Below are 20,222 nucleotides of genomic sequence, written 5' to 3' on the forward strand. Positions count from 1 at the left end.
GTGCCCCCCTCCCCGCTTTTAACCCATTTAGCCACTCTTGTCTTTTGATTGTAGAATTTAGCCCATTTGTATTTAAAGTAATTATGATGGGTATGTGCTTATTGCCATTTTGTTCATTGTTTTCTAGCTGTTTTGTAGTTTCTCTTTTTCTGTTCCTTTCTTCTCTTGGTTTTTTCCTTTGTGGTTTGTAATTTTGTTAGTGGTATGCTTAGATTCTTTTCTCACAAAACTGTTTGGTTGCCACAGCTGGAGCCTGGGTCCTCTGCATGGAGACTCTAGTATGGGTCTTTACAAGCTGGTCAGTGAATTCCTTATTGATAGGGAGACTTGGTGAACACAGCCTCTTTCCAGAGGTCAGGAGTGAGCTAGCAGTAGGTCTTGGAAATGGCATCAAAAGTGGCCTTGGTGAAGTTGCCCAGAGTGGCAGTGTAGCCTCTGGCCAGGATGTAGCAGTTGTCAATACCAGCCATCATCAGTAGCTTCTTGGGCGTGGGCTGAGACAATACCAGTGCCTCTGGGGTCAGGGCTGAGGTACACCAGCACAAAGCCACAGCGGCCAGTCACCTTGCATGGGATAGTGCGGGATTGCGGGTCTTGTTCCCCCAGTAGCCTTGCTGCATGAGGATGTTGGATCACTTGACCGGGATGATGGCCCTACAGATGGCAGTAGCTACCTCCTTAGAGCACTTAACATCCAGCTCAATGTGTCCATTATAATCTCTGATGGCAGCAAATGCCTAGAACCTAGTCTGCTTACTGGCAGGAGTCTGCTTTTGCATGGGCAGAATCTTCAAAATTCAACCTTAAGGGATGTCCCCAGGAAGATAATGATCTCAGATTCCTTGATGGGCAGGGAGAAGAGATAGATCTCCTCCAGGGACTCAGTCTTCATGTTTGTGACCAGGTGGCCCAGGTTGGTGATGAGCAACCACTCCTCGTCCTCTGTGAGTTCCATGGCCTCGTCCCTGGTCCAGTTGCTGCAGCTGAAACTTCCATGGAAGCCACTGCGACCTCCCATTCCAGGGCCCCTAGCCCCTTTTAGAGCACTGACATCATCTGCCATTTGTTTGCTTGGAGAAGAATCTCCTTTCTCACAGTTTTTTGGAAATCAACTATAGATTTTTGTTTGGTGGTTCCCATGAGGCTTAGTATATTAACCTCCACTTGTAACTGTATTTTAAGTTGATAACTTAAGTTTAAATGCATTTGAAAACTCCTCATTTTTACTTCCTCTACCCCATGTTTTATGGTTTTGATGTCACATTTTACATACTTTTATCTTGTGTATTCCTTAACTAATCATTATAGTTATTTTTACTACTTTTGCCTTTTAACCTTTATGTTAGCTTTATGAGTGATAAATCCACCATTTTTACCATGTGTTTACCTTTACTAATGAGAGTTATACTTTCATATCTTTTCTTTCTTTCTTTTTTTTTAATTTATCAAAATAGTTTTCTTTTAAAAAGCTCCCACTGCTGACAGCCCCACTGGCTGGCTCTCCATCATCTCCCTCCCCAGCCTGGACATAGCTGGAGGGGTCCTGAGCGGCCCAAGTGCCTTTGCATCTTTCCTACCCAGGACATCTTGGAGGGCAGGAAGGAGAGTGCCCTGAGGTCCATAGTGGATGGATGCTTGTCTTCATGACTATTCCATGCCCAGGATGTAGTTGATGGCTACACCAGGCCAATGATGACAGGCTACCAGGCTACCAAGTATTGAAGCCAATCCAGCAGTTGCCCATACATGATGTGAGGCCTCTCCCAGTGGGTGCTGAACATCCTTTTGAGGTTCACCTTCTCTTTGCAGTGGGACATGTCTGCTTATTTCCCATAATGCACCAGCCAAGGATGCAGAACTCCTGGAATACGTGATTGCAAGACAGCTTATATATGTTCTTGATGACACATTCTTCACTGACATCCACAAAGATCTGCTGCCCACACACGGCACATACACTGTCAGAGAGGTGTTTAATAGGCATGCCCAACTCACTATAGAACCCTACGGTAGATGCCATGTAATCTGAACATGTTTCTGCAGAGTCTTCTTCAAGTACCCCATAGTAGTGGCCACTGAAGAGGAGAGAAATGCCAAAGTCCATGGCATCTTCTGATTTGATTTTGAATAATAAGTTGAGATCAAAGAGGGTAAACATGAAGCCACATAGCCAACAATGATGGCGGTATAGCTGCTTTTATAGATTAATAGGAACCGCTTACAAACTAACCTTGGAGTTGTCTGTACTAGCAATGAAGATGGTGGCAGTGTTGGAGGTTGAGGTTGGAGGAGTGTTGCCGGGGAACGGGAGCTGGAAGAGGTTGATATGTCAGACCTCTCCCCAGAGGAGCAGTGGAGGATTGAGCACACATGTGTGTATACCGAGTACTGTGGCCATGAAGCCATGCACACTGAAATGATCCTCATCCTCATGGCTACTTTGGTGGTGGCCCAGCTGCTCCTGGTGCAGTGGAAACAAACACTTTTGCTCCTACTAAATGGTGACCCTTTTTCAGATGTGGGTTGTTCCCCTTCTATTTCACAGTGAAACTGCATAGGTGGAGGTTCCTAATGATATGGATCTTGTTCTCTGCTGTCACAGCTTTTGTCGCCTTCCAAGCCACCTGAGAACTGCTGGTACAGACAACCCCAAGGTTGATTTCATATATTTTCTTGTTTTGAATTTGCACTTTTTATTTTCAGCTTAAAAAAGTCCTGTTAACATTTATTGTAATGCTGGTTTAGATTAAGTCTTTTAGGTTTTCTTTGTCTGGGAAACTCTTTATCTCTCCAATTCTGAATGATGATTTTGCTGGTAGAGTGTTTTGCTTGGAAGTTTATTTCCTTTCAGCACTTTGAATATATCTGGCTTGAATAGTTTCTGCTGAAAAATCTGCTTATAGTCTGGGTTGTGTTTTGTTTTTGTTTTAGTTTTTTTGTACTTATAGTTTTCTCTTGCTGCTTTTAAGATTATCTCTCTCCCTGTCTTTAACTTTTGACATTTTAATTATAAAGTGTCTTGGTGTGGATCTCTTTGGGTTCATCTTATTTGGAACTTTCTGGGCTTTCTGGACCAAGATGTCTCTTTCCTTCTCTGGGCTAGGGAAATTTTCAGCCATTATTTCTTCAAATAAGTTTTCTACCCTTTTCTCTGTCATCTCCTTCTGCAACAGATATAATGTGAATGTTAGTCTGTTTTCCAATTACTTCCTGAGGCTGTCTTCACTTTTTTTCATTCTCTTTTTGCTGCTCTGATTGGGTGATCTCCAGTGCCCTGTCTTGAGTTCAGTTGATTCCTCTGCTTTACTCAGTCTGCTGCTGAACCCCTCTGGTGCATTTTTTTTGGTTCAGTTATTGCATTCTTCAGTTCTATGACTTTCGTTTGGTTCTTTCTTATATTTTCTAATGCTTTTTTTGACATTCTGACTTCAAAAAAGTGTTTATTCTTCTCCCAAGTTCAGTAAGTATCTTTATGATTATTACTTTGAATTCTTTATCAGGTAAGTTACCTACCTCTGTTTCATAAGGATTCTTTTCTGAGGCTTTATCTTAATTTTTCACTTACAACACATTCCTGTTTCTTCATTTTGCTGTGTATTAGCTGAAACAGTCACCTCTCCCAGTCTTGAAGGAATGGTCTCTTGTAGGAAATGAACTTTGACATTCAACCTTATCCTAGTCCTTTGTTGTCTCTTGATTTTTTTTATGATTGTCCAAACAGCCTAATTTATTTTATTTATTTTTTAATTTTTTATACGCTTCATGCCCAGCACAGAATCCAACACTAAGCTTGAACTCATGATGCTGAAATCAAGACCAGAGCTGAGATGCTCAAGAGTCAGATGCTCAACTGCCTGAGCCAACCAGGTGCCCCCAGCCTAACTTATTTTTAATAAGTTACTCAGGATGTGCCAAGACTGGTCAGTTCCCATAGGGGAATATCTCAGCTAGCACAAAATCCAGGCTGATTGGAAGCCAGATCTTTAGGCAGGAGCTTTTCAAGTATGCAAATATAGACAGTTCTGAGGGACCACAAGTGTAAGCCTTCCTGGCCACCAGAGCAGGAGATCTATAGTAGTCCTCTAGATAGCAGTTGTAAAACTCAATACTCGAGGCTAGTGTATAAGCTTCCTTTGGGGAGATACTGGCAAGCTGTAGTGAGGGAGAGGGAGGGCCGAATGATGGTGTCCACCTACTTATGTTCTGTTTGAGTCCGTATCCTCTAGATGTATGTCAACCTTGAATTTGTTCATCAGTCTAAAGCACCAGGACAAGCAAATAGGTCTCTTTTAACAGACTGGGGGTTTTATTCTATTGTTTATACAGTGCCCTGTGGGTTGGCACCCTGCCAAGAACTGTCCCTCAAATTGTTAAAAGTCCCATGAGACTCAGGAATAAAGGGCCCCCCGGCCAGAGTCAGAGCCTGACCAGAGCCAAGCATTCAAGGGCCCTGCCCTGTGTGGCAGCCATAAACACCGGGACACCAGATACAAGAAGTGGGACACAAACACATGTAAGAGCTCCCTTCCAAGAGACTGTTGCTCTGGATTGCAACAGAAGGCGAGCATGAATATAGCACCTGCCTTCTGAGATATCTGGTAAGGTTTGCAGTCAGCCCTTAGATGTGTGTTTAATTAGCAGCCTGTCCCTCAGGCTGCAGCTCTGATGATATGCTTATAGGCCTCTTTCATAGATGGACTTAGCTCCTGGGTCTGTTGCCTCTTGCTGTGCCCTGAGCTGTTTAAGAACTCTTTCACCATTGGTTATAGTCTTATGAAACCTGTGAACATAAGCCTCATTGGCCACTTGAAGCAGGTGATGTAGACATATTCCCAGGCAGCAGCTGTAAAGGTGCCAGACAAGAATATAAGCTTCTCTCTGAGAAGCTGGTATCTGAGAGATACCAGTAAGCTAGAGCAAGGCAGAGGGAGAATACAAAGATTGTACCCAATGGCTTTTGTTTCCTGAAAGCATGTCTATAGGGACCTACATGTATATTAGACCAGAAACCTGTCCCTCAAGCCAAAGCTCCTGGACAAGCAAATAGACCACTTTCTCAGAAACACTAGTGTGTGTTTTACTCTGCTATGTGTGCAGAGCCCTCAGGGTAGTATTCTACCAAGAACTGCCTCCACTTGTAGAGTGCCTTGGGATCTAGGAACACAAACCTCCTTGACCATAAGAGCCAGGCTATCAAGGAGCACCCCTGGGGTGCAACTACAAAAACTGAGGCACCAGATGTGTGTAACAACTCCCCTTCAGGAGATAGTAGTGCTGCAGAGAGTGGAAGAGTGAGTGTGCTAAGATGGTACCCTCTAAGGAAAAAGAAAAATGGCTCCTAATGGCTTTAGCAAGGTGGAGGGAGAGCACACAGATGAGCAACAAGTAGAGAGAGCACAAGTAGAGCAACAACTACTTGTTGGAGGTTTAAAATGGCACTCACCATGAACAAAAAAATTCTAGTGTTAAAAAAATAAGAAAGGAACTTTGCTTTATAGCAGGGTTGAGGGAGTACTTAAAAATGGCACCCAGCAGCAGCACTTCCCTATTTTGAGAGTATCCCAGTAGGCCCCAGCCCCTCGGATGACACTCAAAGATTAGCAAATGTATTTCTTTGACATCGGGTCTGGGTGCTTTTCAAACAGCTGTGTCTGGGCTGGGTGGTGGGGTGAGTGAGTCTGAGCATGAGCACTTTAGGAGATGTTTCTCAGTTTGGTACAGCTCTGTCGGTCTTGTGGATCCAAGTCCAGTTGTTTGTCAAAGCCACGTTTTATCATCTCTCAGATGCAAGTCTGAAGAGTTGGGGTACCTGATGTGGGATATGAACCACTGGCTCCTCAGGGAGAAGCTTTGGGTTTCTTAGTTCCCTCCCAATTATGGTTTGCTGCACTGGGGTCAGGTTTATGGCAAGACTGCATCACTGCCTCTCCCACCCACTTAGTGTGGCTACGTCATTATTTTAGCAGGCCTTTTCCCTTCAGGGGGAAATTGACAAGTTGATTGTGAAACTTGTAGAGCAGTGTTGAAGAATTACAAAGTGGATGGCTTATACTACCTGAAGTAATCAAGATAGCGGTAGTATAAATGATATACAGATAGTGGCTAAAGATATACAGATAGCTCAGTGGAACAGAAGAGAGAGCTGAAAATTATTTTTGATGAAGAAAGCAATCCAATGGGGTAAAACAAAGGCTTTTAAATAAATAATGCCAGAGCAATTGAATATTCATATAAATAAAGTCACCTTGACCCCCTATCTCACATACATAAAAGTTAAGATGGATCATAGATCAAAATGTAAAAGTTCAGCCATTAAACTTCTAGGAGAAAAGGTAGAGAATAGCAAAGCTTTCTTTGGTAGGCTACAAAAAGCACAAGTATTTTTTTTAAAAAAAGCACTGTAGATTAAAATCCATCACAACAAAAAAAAATTTTAGCACCATTAACAGATAGAGAAAATAATAAACATTTATCTGTAAAGTACTTGTATCCAGACTGTACAGAGAACCCCTACAACAATAAAAGGACTACTTGATCCACTGGAGAAATATTACAACAGATGCTTCGTAAATGATGCTATGTGCATAGTCAGTGAGTATAATGGACTTCAACATATGAATTTTGGGGGGACACATTTCAGCCCATAGCAGTTTTATAAAGAGAAATAAAAAAATAATTTTATTTTTTAAGTTTGTATTTAAATTCTAGTTGTTAATATACAGTGTAATATTAGTTTTAGGTGTCCAGTGTAGTGACTCAACACTTACATACAGTACCCGGTACTCATCACAAGTACACTCCTTAATACCCATGCCCCTGCCCACCTGCCCTCAGGTAATCACCAGTTTGTTCTCTATAGTTAAGAGTCTGTTTCTTGGATTTACTCTCTCTTTTTTTTTTTCCTTTTGCTCATATTTTTTGTTTCTTAAATTCCACATTTGAGTGAAATCATATGGTATTTGTGTTTCTTTGACTGACTTATTTTGCTTAGCATAATACTCTCTAGTTCCATCCATGTAGTTGCAAATGGCAAGATTTCATTTTTTTTAAGGTTGAATAATCCGTGTGTGTGTGTGTGTGTGTGTGTGTGTGTGTGTGTGTGTATGTGTGTATGTATGTATGCGCATACATACTGCATCTTCTTTACCCATTCACCAGTCGATGGACACTTGGGCTGTTTCTATGATTTGCCTAATATAGATAATGTTGCTGTAAACATTGGGGTGCATGTATCCCTTTGAATTAGTGTTTTTTCTATTCTTTGGGTAAATGCTAGTAGTGCAATTGCTGGATCATAGGGTAGTTCTACTTTTAACTTTTTGAGAAACCTCCATACTGTTTTCTAGAGTGGTGCACCAATTTGCATTCCCACCAACAGTGCAGGAATGTACTTCACATCCTTGCCAAAACCTGTTGTTACTTGTGTTGTTGATTTTAGCCCTTCTGATAGGTGTGAGGTGATATCTCATTGTAGTTTTGATAAACAGAGAACTGGTTATTCTTAAGTATATGAGTTTTCAGTTAGAGTGTTGGGTTGGGAATGTGCAGCGGAAGGATGCCTGGGTGGCTCAGTCAGTTAGCCTCCAACTCTTGATTTCAGCTCAGGTCATGATCTCACGGTTTGTGAGATAAAACCCCACTTCGGGCTCTGTGCTGACAGCCTGCTTTTGGGATTCTCTCTCTCTGCCCCTCCCCCACTCATACCCTGTTCTCTCTAAACATAAAAAAAAAAACAACATTAAAAAAATGTACAGTGGGTTGTTGATGTCGCTTGGAGTGTTTGGGAAAGAACACAGCATTGGATGCTGATTTGGAGAGCAGTTGCTTAGAGGTACTATATTAAAATGAAAAGAACATAACGGGGGACACCTGGGTGTCTCAGTCCATTAAGTGTGGGGCTCTTGACTTCGGCTGAGGTCATGATCTCATGGTTTGTGGGTTTGACCCCCCACGTTGGGGTCCCTGCTGACAGCACAAAGCCTGCTTGGGATTCTCTTTCCCTCTCTCTCTGCCCCTCCCCCACTAGTGTGCTCTGTCTCTCTCAAAATAAATAAACTTAAAGAATAAAGAACATAAGGAAATTTCTTTTTCTCTTCAGTCTGAATCTATATTTTTGGGAGCAAGAGGAAAAAATAGCATAAATAATGTAAAAATTCTTAGAATGTATGAAGAATTGAGCCCACAAGAGAAATTAGAATAATAAGATTTGTTATTCATGGATTTATTTCAGTAGTTTTTTCACAGTTTATTTTTCCTTTTTCAAATGCCAGCAATTTTTAAAACATTAATTATAATGAAAATGTTTTTCAGATTATAAATGTTTTGGGAAGGATTTACCTACTTCTGATTAAACAAACTTTTTGAGGTACCAAAGCCAAAAAGACATCTTCTGTGGTGCCCCAGAAAAATCCCACCCCTCCCTTTTTCCCTTGCTGCTCTAGTTACGACAGCTATGACTGAGGCATCTGGGATTTGTGCTCTTTCCATAAGACTGGAAGACTCTGCCAGTCTTGGTTCCCCTGATGTGCTGATGTAGGAGCACTGTCTTTTTCTGTTTTTCCTTAAACGCCTCTGAGACCTCTAGGTTGTTGAACTTTCCATGGCTCTCAGCTCTATTTCAGAGGTTATCCAAGGAGAAGAAAGGCAGCTTCTTGTAGAACTAAAGTTGATAATAAGATGATGGTCAAATGACTTTACTATCTCTCTTCTTTTGACCATTTCTGTATCTTTGCACAAAAGAATTAAGCTACATCCACTCACTTTCTTTTATACAATAAAGTGCAAGTGTTTGCTTTCCATCTGAATGAACCCTTTTCCAGTAGTACAGCATTTAAATATAAATTTAAGAACTGGTCCCAGGTTCACCAAATTAAAGACTAACTTAGCTGACTGTTTATCCTTAGAACAATCACACTATGGATTTTATTTTCCTAAACATTCTGGGTTTTTCAGGTATTGCCTTCTGAGAGGGCTGGAAAGGGCTGCCTGTTATGGTTTAAAAGAGGAGATTCCAGGGCTCTGCTGCTATGACTACAATTTAAAACTAGCCCTTCAGCAGACAGCTGGAGAAACTAATCACTGAGCGGAGTAAGCTGGAGCTGACAATAAGTGTCAAAGAAGTTAGGGTAGAACGAGTGGAGGCAATTACTAGTGATATATGGGAGACTCATTAACACTAGTGCCACCTTCTGAATTTGAAATTATTATTCTACTTTTTGAAGTTCTTTTTATGAAATCCTATGTGTACCCCTTCATTCAGAAAGTCCTCTGATGTCAGGTCATTTAGTCTGATACAAGGCAATTGGTTTATTTCTAAAGGTTAGTACTTAATCTATATAAATGGTGAAAAACATTATTTCGTAATCATCAGTTTTAGTTGTTAGCACTCCAGTTGCTCCTGACTTTCTTTAAAAAATAAATAATATACTGGGGTCAATAAGATGATTATATTTTTTGTCTCAAGTAAAAGTATGTTAGTTGTTTAATATCAAAATGATAAATATATAACACATATTAAAATAGTACTTTAATTATTAAAGTTGCTTATCTCACCAAGGAGATGGTGCAGGTCACTGGCCATAAGTAGCCTTTCAGTTAAGAACAATAGTGTAAGACTTTATCCATTTCTTTTTTCTTATTTTGTAATATCAACTGTAATGTCTCCTCTTTCATTTCTAATTTTATTTATTTGAGTCTAGTTAAAGGTTTGCCAGTTATTTATATTTTAAGCAAATCAGCTTTTAATTTTATTGATCCTTTCTGTTGTTTTTCTGGTCCCTGTCTTATTTATTTCTGCTCTGATTTTTTATGATTTCCTTCTCCCAACTTTGGGCTTAATTTGTTGCTCTTTATTTAATTCCCTAATGTTTAAAGTTAGATTGTTTATTTGAGATCTGATTTTTTAATATATGAGTTTATTGCTATAAAATTTCCTCTCAGAACTGCTTTTGCTGATCCCACAAAATTTGAATCATTGTATTTTAATTTTCATTTGTTTTGAGATAACTTTTTGTTTCCTTTTTGCTTTCTTCTTTGACTCATTGGTTGTTTAGAAATGTGCTGTTTAGTTTCCACATATTTGAAGATCTACTCACTTTCTTCTGGTTGATTTCTAATTTTATACCTTGTGGTCAGAGAAGACCACAACTATCTTCTCTGATAGTTGGTATGATTTCAGTGTTCTTAAATTTGCTAAGATTAGTTTTGTGGCTTATTATTTGATGTATCCTGGAGAATGTTCCATGTTCAGTTGAGAAGAATATGTATTCTGCTCTGTTGAGTGGAATGTTCTACATGAGTCTGTTAAATCTATTTATTCTAAAATATGGTTCAATTCCAGTGTTTCCTTGATTTTCTTTCTGGATGATCTGTCCATTGTCAATAGTGGGGTCTTGAAGTCCCCTACTATTATTGTATTGTCTATTTCTCTCTTAAGATCCTGTTAGTATTTGCTTAAGTATTTTTTGTGCTTACACATTGGGAACATATATATTAATGGTTGTTACATCTTCTTGATGTGTTGATCCATTTATTATATACTGTCATTCTTTGTCTCTTGTTACCGTTTTGGCTTGAAGTCTATTTTATGTGATATAAATATGGTTACAAATATGGCTACACCCACTTTGTTTTGGTTATCATTTGCTTGGAGTACCATTTTTCAGCTCTTCACTTTGAGTGTTTGTCTTTTCAACTCAAATGAGTCTCCTGAAGGCATCATATATTTGGGCTGTTTTTTTTTTTTTTTTTTTTTCTTTTCTTTTTTAAATCCATCCAACTATTCAGTGCCTTTTGATTGGTGACTTTAATCCATTTACACTTATGGTAATTATTGATGTATGAGGACTTACGCTGTCATTTTATGTTTTGTGTTTGGTTGTTTCATATATTCATTCTTTCTTTTTCTTTGTGTTTCTGTTTACTTTTAAGTTGGTGGTTTTCTAAGATGATTTCTCAGAGTATCCCCCTTTTTTACATTTTGTGTCTTTGCTCTAGATATTTGTTTTGTGGTTACCATGAGGTTTGTATAAAATATCTCATAGGTAAAATAATCCTTTTTCTGATGATGACAATTTATCTGTCTTTTTATTTTTTTTTAATGTTTATTTTTGAGAGAGAGTGAGAGGGAGCAAGCGAGTGTGCATATGAGCAGGGAAGGGGCGGGGTGGCATGCGGTGGGAAGAGGAGAAAGAATCCCAAGCAGACTCTGTGCTATCAGTGCAGCGCCTGATGCAGGGTTTGATCCAGTGAACTGTGAGATCATGACCTAAGCGGAAATTAAGAGTCGGCTTCTTAACTGACTGAGCCACCCAGACACCCCTCTTCATTTTTCTATACAAATTACATCACTTTTCTTCTCCTCTTTTAATTTTGTTGCAACAAATTATCCCTTTTTATGCTTTTGAATTTGTTACTAAATGTAGTAGCTATAATTATTGTTAATAATGTTTTCCCTTCAACATGTATGCTGTAATTGTTTAATGCCCTATTCTAAAACAGAGTTAAAATGTTCTGCTTCTGTCTGTTTATCACCTTTCTCAAATTTGGGGATCCTTTGTCTTTTATTTCAGGTGGAAAAGCTCCTTTCAACATTTCTTGTAAGGCAAATTTAATTGTGGTGAACTTCTACAGTTTTTGTCTGGGAAGTCCTACATTTCTCCTTCATATCTGAAGCATAACTTTGCTGGATAGAGTATTTTTGCCTGGCAGTTTTTATTTTTCAATACTTTGGAATATGTCACTCTACTTTCTCCTGGCCTGTAGGGTTTCTTTTTTTCTTTTTTCTTTTTTAATTTTTATTATTATTATTATTTAATGTTTATTTTTGAGAGACAGAGTGTGAGCAGGGAGGGACAGAGAGAGAGGGAGACACAGAATCCGAAGCAGGCTTCAGGCTCTGAGCTGTCAGCACAGAGCCTGACATGGAGCTCGAACTCAAAAACCATAAGATCATGACCTAAGCCGAAGTTGGACGCTCAACCAGCGGAGCCACCCAGGCACCCCGTGACCTGTAGAGTTTCTGATGAGAAATCTCATAGTCTAGTGGGGGTTCGTTTGTAGGTTAATTTTTTTTCCCCCCTGGCTGCCTTTAAGATTCTTTGTTTATTATTAACTTTTTACAGTTTCATAATAATGTGTCTTGGAGAAGGTCTCTTATATTGAGATAGTAAGATGATCTTTTAGCTTTGTGGACTGTTTATTTCTACTTGTAGTTTCTCAGGTTTAGTAAATTTTCAACTGTTTTAAAAATAACCTCTCTGGGGAGCCTGGGTATTTCAGTTGGTTAGGCGATCGACTTTAGCTCAGGTCATGATCTTGCAGTTCATGGGTTCAAACCCCGTGTCGGGCTCTGTGCTGACAGCTCAGAGCCTGGAGTCCGCTTCAAATTCTGTGTTTCTCTCTGTCTGTCTCTCCCCCACTAGTGCTCTCTCTCTCTTTCTCTCTCTATCTTGAAAATGAACACTAAATTTTTTTTTTCTTTTAAATAGACCCTCTTCCTCCTTCTAGTATACATTTTATTCTGTTTTTAATTTTAGAGAGAGAGAGCACAAACGGTGGAGAGGGCAAGAGGGAAAGAGAGATCTTAAGCAGGCTACGTGCTCAGCATAGAGCTTGACACGGGGATCGGTGCCATGACTGTGGGATCATGACCTGAGCCAAAATCAAGAGTTGGATGCTCAACCAACTGAGCCACCTAGGCACCCCCATTTTATTCTAATGTTAGCTCTCCTAATGGAGTCTGATAGTTCTTCTAGGATTTCCTCATTAAAAAAAATTTTTAGTTCTCTTTCTTCTACCTGAATCATTTCTAGATTCCTGTCTTCCAGAGAGCTTAGTCTCTCTTCCGTCTCATCTGCTCTATTACCAATGCTTTCTAATGCATTCTTCTCATTGATTGAGTTCTTCATCTTAAGAATTTCTCTTGGTTCTTTTATAGGATTTTAATCTCTTTGGTAAAGTACTTCTGTTTATTAATTTTATTGACATCTGAGTTCCGTTATTGCCTTTCTGACTTTTCTTGTAGTTTATTGATTTCTTCATTATAGCTATTCTGAAATTTCTATTAGATCCCATTCTTACATGACTTTGTGTTTGGTTGTTGTGGAATTGGTGTTTTATGTTTGTGATACCATATTGCTGTGATTTTTCATTATGTTTCATAAAATGTGCCTCTCCCAGTGTATTTGAAGTAGTGAACACCTTTTAAAAAAATATTTATTTATTTTGAGAGGGAGAGAGCAAGTGAGCAGGGGAGATGCAGAGAGAGGGAGAGAGAATCCCAAGCAGGCTCCATGCTGTTCGTGCAGAGCCAGATGCAGGGCTTGAACCTCCAAACCCTGAGATCATGACCTGAACTGAAACCAAGAGTTGGATGCTTAACCAACTGAGCCATCCAGGCACTCTAAAAGTAGTGAACACCTTTCTTATACAGATAAAGTTTTGTTTTTGCTTTAATTTTTAACAATTTAACAGGTTGGCAGTCAGAAGCTTTTCTGCAGTCAGGTGGCACTATAGCACAAGTTTTTGTTTCTCTTACCTGGCGTGGCTTCTGGCTATATTTGGGAACATGTTTTCCACCCCTATCCCCTCTGCCATAAGGTCACTAGCACCCTTCTCATTTCTTGTGCTGCTGGGGTCTCAAGGCTGCAGGCCCAGTCCCAATTCCAGGGTTGCTGGGGTCATGGGCATGGGGATAAGGGAGTCACTGGCCAGCTACCACTGCTAGGGATACCAGGGTCAAAAGCACTGGGGTCATGGGCACTGCCATTCCTGGAATCACTGGGGTCACCAGGTGCTGCTTCTGCTCTTCTCCAAGTTCTGCTGCCTCCACAGGTCCAATCCACCCATATTCAGATGTACATGTGTATAGATCTCTCAATTCTGGCATGCTGTGCCAAGGATCCTTTGTTGGTCTATGGAGATACTACTGGTTGTATATTGAAGGAGGGAGACAAAGGGAAAGACTCATGGCACAATGATGCTGATGTTACTCAGAACCTTTTTATTTTCTTGATAACGTTCTTAGAAGCAAAAAAAATATATATATATATATTTTAAGCCCAGTTTTTATCTATTTTTTCTCCTGTTGCTCACGCTTTTGGTGTCATATCTAAGAATTTGTTGCCAAATTCACAGTCTTGAAGATTTACAGCTGTGTTTTTTCCCTAAGAGTTTTATAGTTTTTTCTCATATAGTTAGGTAATTGGTCCATTTTGAGTTAATTTTTGTGTGTTGTGTGAGGCAGGGATCCACCTTCATTCTTCCCTGTGAAGATCCTACTGTCCAAGCACCATTTGTTGAAAAGACTATTCTTTTCATTGTTGAAAAGACTTTTCTTGCACTGAAAAGTCATGAACCCCTTGTTGATAAAATCATTTGGCATAGATGTATTGGTTTGTTTTTGGACTCTCAGTTCTGTTTAATAAAACAATAAAACAGTCTGTATATCCTTATGCCAGAACCAGAATGTTTTGATTACTTGTACCTGTATAGTAAGTTTTGAAATTGAGAAGTATGAGTCCTCTAAGTTTGTTCTTCTTTTCATTATTATTTTGGTTATTCAGGGCCTCTAGCAATTCCATATGAATTTGAGAACCAGCTTTCCCATTTAGGTGAAAAAGGCTATTGGAAGTTTTAGGGATTGCATTTAATGTATATATCATTTTGGGTAATAGTGCCATTTTAACAGTATTAAATTATCCAATCCATGAACATGGAGTGTCTTAACATTTGTTTAGATCTCCTTGATTTTTTTCCAGCAATGTTTTTTTAAATTTTTTTTAATGTTTATTTATTTTTGAGAGAGAGCGCATGTGCCCGTGCGCACAAGCTGGGGAGGGGCGGAGAGAGAGGGAGACACAGAATCCAACGCAGGCTGTAGACTCTGAGCTGTCAGCACACCAACTGTAAGATCATGACCTGAGCCAAAGTCGAATGCTTAACCAACTGAGTCACTCAGGCACCCCTCCAGCAATATTTTTTTAATTTTCAAATGTATATATAGGCCTTTTACCTCGTTGTTTAAATTTATTTCTCATGTATTCTTTCTGATACCCTTTTTTATGGATTTTTAGGATTTTCTGTATACAAGATTATGCCACCAGCAAATAAGAGAGTTCTGTTCTGTTTGCCATTTATTTCTTTTTTCATGTTTGCTTTGGTTAGAATATCCAGTACAACATTGAATAGAAGTAGCAAAATGGTCATTTTTACCTCATTCCTCACCCAAGGGGAAAGCTTTCAGTTTTTCTCTATTGGATATGATATTGCTTTTGAGTTTTTTATAAATATTCTATATCTGGATGAGGAAGTTTCTTTTTTTTTTTTTTTTTTTTTTAACATTTATTCATTTTTTGAGAGATAGAGAGAGACCGAGTATGAGCAGGGGAGGGGCCAAGGGAGAGGGAGACACAGACCCAAAGCATGCTCCAGGCTCTGAGCTTTCAGCACAGAGCCCAACGTGGGGCTCAAACTCAAGAACCGTGAGATCATGACCTGAGCCGAAGTCGGATGCTCAACCAACTGAGCCACCCAGGTACCCTGAGGAAGTTCCTTTTTATTCCTAGATTCTTTTTAATCATGAAAGGGTGTTGGATTTTGTAAAGTGCTTTTTCTACATTAATTGAAATGATCATGTTACTTTACCCCCTTCATTCCATTGATGTAGTGTATTACATTAATTGTTTTTCATATATATACCACTCTTTGCTGGGATGGATCTCGCATGATCATGGTGCATATTCTTTCAGTATGGTGCTGGATTTATTTTTAAGGGATATTAATCTGTAGTTTTCTTTTTCTGTGATAGGGTCTCTGTATGGCCTTTGTATCAGGGTAATTCTGGTCTTATAGAGTAAGTTAGGAAGTTTTCCTTCCTTGTCTGTTTTCTGAAGGGGTTTAGAAGGATTGGTGTTGTTAATTCTTCTTTAAGTGTTTGGTAGAAATAATAACCAGTGAAGCCATCTAGGCCTTGCATTTCTTAACAGGAGCACTTTTTGATTATTGATTTAACTTCTACTTGTTATAATTCTGCTTAGATTTTTCTGTTGAGTTAGTTTTCATTTGGTGGTGTGTATGTTTCTAGGAATTTGTCCATCTCTTATAGATTATCTAACTTGGTGTACAGCTTGTTCGTGGTATTCTTATTTTTATTTTTTTATTTTTTGGAGAGACAGTGCAAGTAGGGGAGAAGGAAGGGCAGAGGGAGAGATAGAATCCCAAGCAGGTTTCATGCTCAGCACAGAGCCTGATGCAGGGCTCTATCCCATGGCCCTGGGATCATGACCTGAAGCGAAATCAAGAGTCAGATGCTCTACTGACTGAGCTAACCAGGTGTCCTGATTCATGGTATTCTCTTATAATTCATTTTATTTCTTTGAGATTGGTAGTACTTCTCCCATTTTCATTTCTGATTTATTTGCTTTTTTGTCTTTATTTGATTTATTTAGGGTGATCTAGCTGAATTTTGTCATTTTTAATGATCTTCTAAAGAATCAACTTTTGGTGTCATTAATTCTATTTTTTTTTCTATTTTAATTTCCTCTAATATAATCTTTGTTATTTTTCCTTCTGCTAACCTTGGGTTTAGTGTGCTCTTCTGTTTCTAGTTCCTTAAGATACAAAGTTAGATTATTTATTTCACATCTTTATTCTTCTTTTTCTTAAATGCAGACATTGCAGTGCTAAATCTCCCATGAAAACATCTTTCACCGAATCTTACAAGTTTCAGTATATTGTGTTATTATTTTCATTTTTCTTGATGTGTGTTCTAATTTTCTTGTGATTTCTTCTTTGACATGTAAGTTGGTTAAAAGTGTATAATTTCGGGGGTGGCTAGGTGGCTCAGTTGGTTGAGCATCTGACTTCAGCTCAGGTCATGTTCTCATGGTTCGTGAGTTCGAGCCCTGCATTGGGCTTGCTGCTATCAGTGCAAAGCCTACTTTGGATCTTCTATCCCCGTCTCTTTCTCTGCCCCTGTCCCACTTGTGCTCTCTCTCTCTCAAAAATAAATAAAACATTTTTAAAAAATGTAATTTCTACATATATGAATTTTCTATTTTTTCTTCTGTTACAGATTTCTAGTAATTCTATTGTGGTTTGAGAAAATGCTTGGTATAATTTCAGTCTTTTTTAAAAGTATAGATTTGTTTTGTAATCCAAAATATGATGTTAGTCCAAGATCAAGGTGTCAGCAGAGCCCTTTGAAGGTACTGTGGAAGATTTGTTTCCATCCTCTCTCCAAGCTTCTGGTAGTTCATTGGCTTGTGGCAGAAAATTTCAGTCTTCATATGACCTTCTCTCAGTGGGTGTATGTCCAAATTTCCTTGTTTTATAATGACATGAGTCATATTGGGTTATGAGCTTACCTTATTCCAGAATAACTTCATATTAACTTGATTAATTGCATCTGCAATGGCTCTGTTTCCAATTAAGGTCACATTTTGATGTACTGGGAGTTGGGATTTCAGTATATGTATTTTTGCAAGACAAAATCCAACCCACAACTGGAAGTGTTTCTCTTGAAATTTTGTAAGACTTTGTAACGAATTGGTATTTTCTGTAAATGGTAGAATTTACCCGGGAAGACAGGATATACTAGGGTTTTCTTTTTAGGAAGTTTTAAAATTATTTATTCAATCTATTTACTTCTTATAGTTCTATCCCAATTTTTTTATTTCCATTTGATTCAGTTTTGGTTGTTCATGTTTTCCTAGGAATTTGTCTTTTTCAAAGTTATCTAATTTGTTTGCATTCATGTCTTTATGCTATATCTTTTTAACTCTTTATTTCTGTAAGGTCAGCATTGATATCTCAGCTTTCATTCCTTATTTTGCAATTTGACCTTTTTCTCTTTTTTTCTTCATCTGTCTAGCTAAAGGTTTGTCAATTGTATTCATCTTTCCCAAGAATCAACTTTTATTTTTGCTAACATGTAGTATTTTTGTCTTCACTATTTGATTAATTTTTGTATTAATCTTCTCTGTTTTTTTCTCTACTTAGTTTAGGTTTCATATGCTCTTAAAGTCAAAGGTTAGGTTATGGATTTGAGAACTTTCTTCTTTCTTCCTTCTTTCTTTCCTTCCTTCCTTCCTTCTAATTTTCTTCTTTTTCTTAATATATACATTTCTAGCTAGAAACTATAATTTCTGTTGGTTTATTGGGTTAGGTTAATTCTGATAAGGCTTGTTTTAGCTATATTCCTATAAGTTTTGGTATGTTGTGTCTTCATTTTGATTACTTTCTAATGATTTTCTACCTTCTCTTGTCATCTTTTCTTTGACCCATTTGTTATTTAGTACTGTGTTGTTTATTTTTTCTATACTGGCAATTTTTCCAGATTTCTAGTGGTTATTGTATTTTAACTTTATTCCATTCTTGTTTGAATAGCATACATAGATTTCAGTCCTTTTACCTTTATCAAGCCTTGTTTTGTGCTTAATATATAGTCTGTCCTAGAGAATGTTCTTTGTGCAAAAGAAAAGAATGTGTATACTGATGCTTTTGTGTAAAGAGTTCTATAGATGTATAGATATTATAATGCTGTTAAATTCTTCTGTTTTCTTATTGATCTTGTGCCAAGTTTTCTAATCCATTACTCAAAGTAGAGTAGTTAAGTCTCCAACAATTATTGTACTATTTTCCCTTTTCAGTTGTCAGTTTTTGCTTCATATATTTTGATCCTTGTTGTTTGGTACAAAAATGTTTATAATTTTTATATCTTCTTGATGAACTACTTTGTATCATTTTAAAATGTACCTCTGTTTCTAGTAATATTCATTTATTTTTTAATGTCTTATTTTTGAGAGAGAGACAGAGCATGAATGGGGAGGGGCATAAAGAGAGGGAGACACAGAATCTGAATGAAGCAGGCTTCAGGCTCCCAGCTGAACCCGATGCGAGATCATTACCTGAGCCAAAGTCAGATGCCTACCCCAACTGAGCGCCAAGGTGCCCCTCTAGTAATATTTTTTAAAAGTTATTCTTGTTTGATATTATTACAACCACTACAGCCTTCTTCTGGTTTATGTTTGCATGCTACATCCTCTCCTTATTACCTTATTAGTTTATTTCCATTTAGTTGGGTTTATTCCTATGTATATTACTATTTTTGGTGCATTATAATTGGGATTGTTTTCTTAATTTCTCTTTCTGCTGCTTCCTTACTGGTGTATACAATTGCTTCAGATTTTTGTACATTGATTTTGTATCCTACAACTTTACTAAATTCATTTATCAATGTAGCAGTTTTTTTGGTGGAGTTGTTCAAGTTTTCTAGATCGAGCATCATGTCATCTGCAAATAGTGAAAGTTTTACTTCTTCCTACCAATTTGGATGCCTTTTATTTCTTCTTGTCTGATTGCTGTGGCTAGGACTTCAGTAGTATGGTAAAAATAACAGTGGTGAGAGGAGACATCCTTGTCTTGTTCCTGATCTTAGGGGCAAAGCTCTTAGTTTTTCCCTGAGTATGATGTTTGCTGTGGGTTTTTCATGTAAGGCCTTTATTATGTTGAGGTATGTTCCCTCTAACCCTACTTCTTTGAGGGTATTTGTCATGAATGGATGTTGTATTTTTTCAAATACTTTTTCTGCATCTCTTGGAATGATCATTTGGTTCTTACTCTTTCTCTTATTGATGTGATGTATCACAGTGATTTATTTGCAAGTATTGAATCGCCTTTGTTTCCTGTAAATAAATCCCACTTGATTGTAGTGACTGATTTTTTGTAAAGTATTATTGGATTTGGTTTGCTAATATTTTGTTGAGGATTTTTCCATCTATGTTCATCAAAGATAATGGCCTGTGGTTTTCTTTTTTAATAGTGTCTTAACCTGGTTTTGATATCAGGGTAGTGCAGCCACCTCATAATGCATTTGGAAGTTTTCCTCCCCCTTCTATATTTCAGAATAGCTTGAGAAGTATATGTATAAACTCTTCTTTAAATGTTTGGTAGAATTCACCTGTGAAACCGTCTTTTCCTGGACTTTTGTTTGTTGGATGTTTTTGATTACTCTTCAGTTTTATTGCTGGTAATTGGTCTGTTCAAATTTCCTATTTCTTCCTGATTCAGTTTTGGGAGGTAATGTGTTTCTAGGAATTTTTCCATTTCATTCATATTGTACATGGTGCATACTTTGCATCATAGTGTTTTATAATCCTTTGTATTGTGGTGCCAATTATTTCTCGGTTTCCTTTTTGATTTTTATTTGAGTCCTCTATTCT

General features: G+C 38.1%; 1 protein-coding gene and 2 pseudogenes across 1 annotated transcript in view; 1 reads left to right on the top strand and 2 right to left on the bottom strand.

Moving 5' to 3' along the window:
- SPIDR (scaffold protein involved in DNA repair) overlaps positions 1-20,222 on the top strand; it is a 481,060-nt gene that overhangs the window by 79,300 nt on the left and 381,538 nt on the right. The gene's annotated exons all lie outside the window — the stretch shown is intronic.
- LOC109254762 (40S ribosomal protein S2-like) lies at positions 209-1,063 on the bottom strand (annotated as a pseudogene).
- Positions 1,648-2,406, bottom strand: LOC109254730 (RING finger protein 121-like; annotated as a pseudogene).

The sequence above is a fragment of the Panthera pardus genome, unplaced genomic scaffold (genome assembly GCF_024362965.1).
Source record: "Panthera pardus isolate Hobbes unplaced genomic scaffold, ASM2436296v1 HiC_scaffold_7, whole genome shotgun sequence".
Taxonomy (NCBI): domain Eukaryota; kingdom Metazoa; phylum Chordata; class Mammalia; order Carnivora; family Felidae; genus Panthera; species Panthera pardus.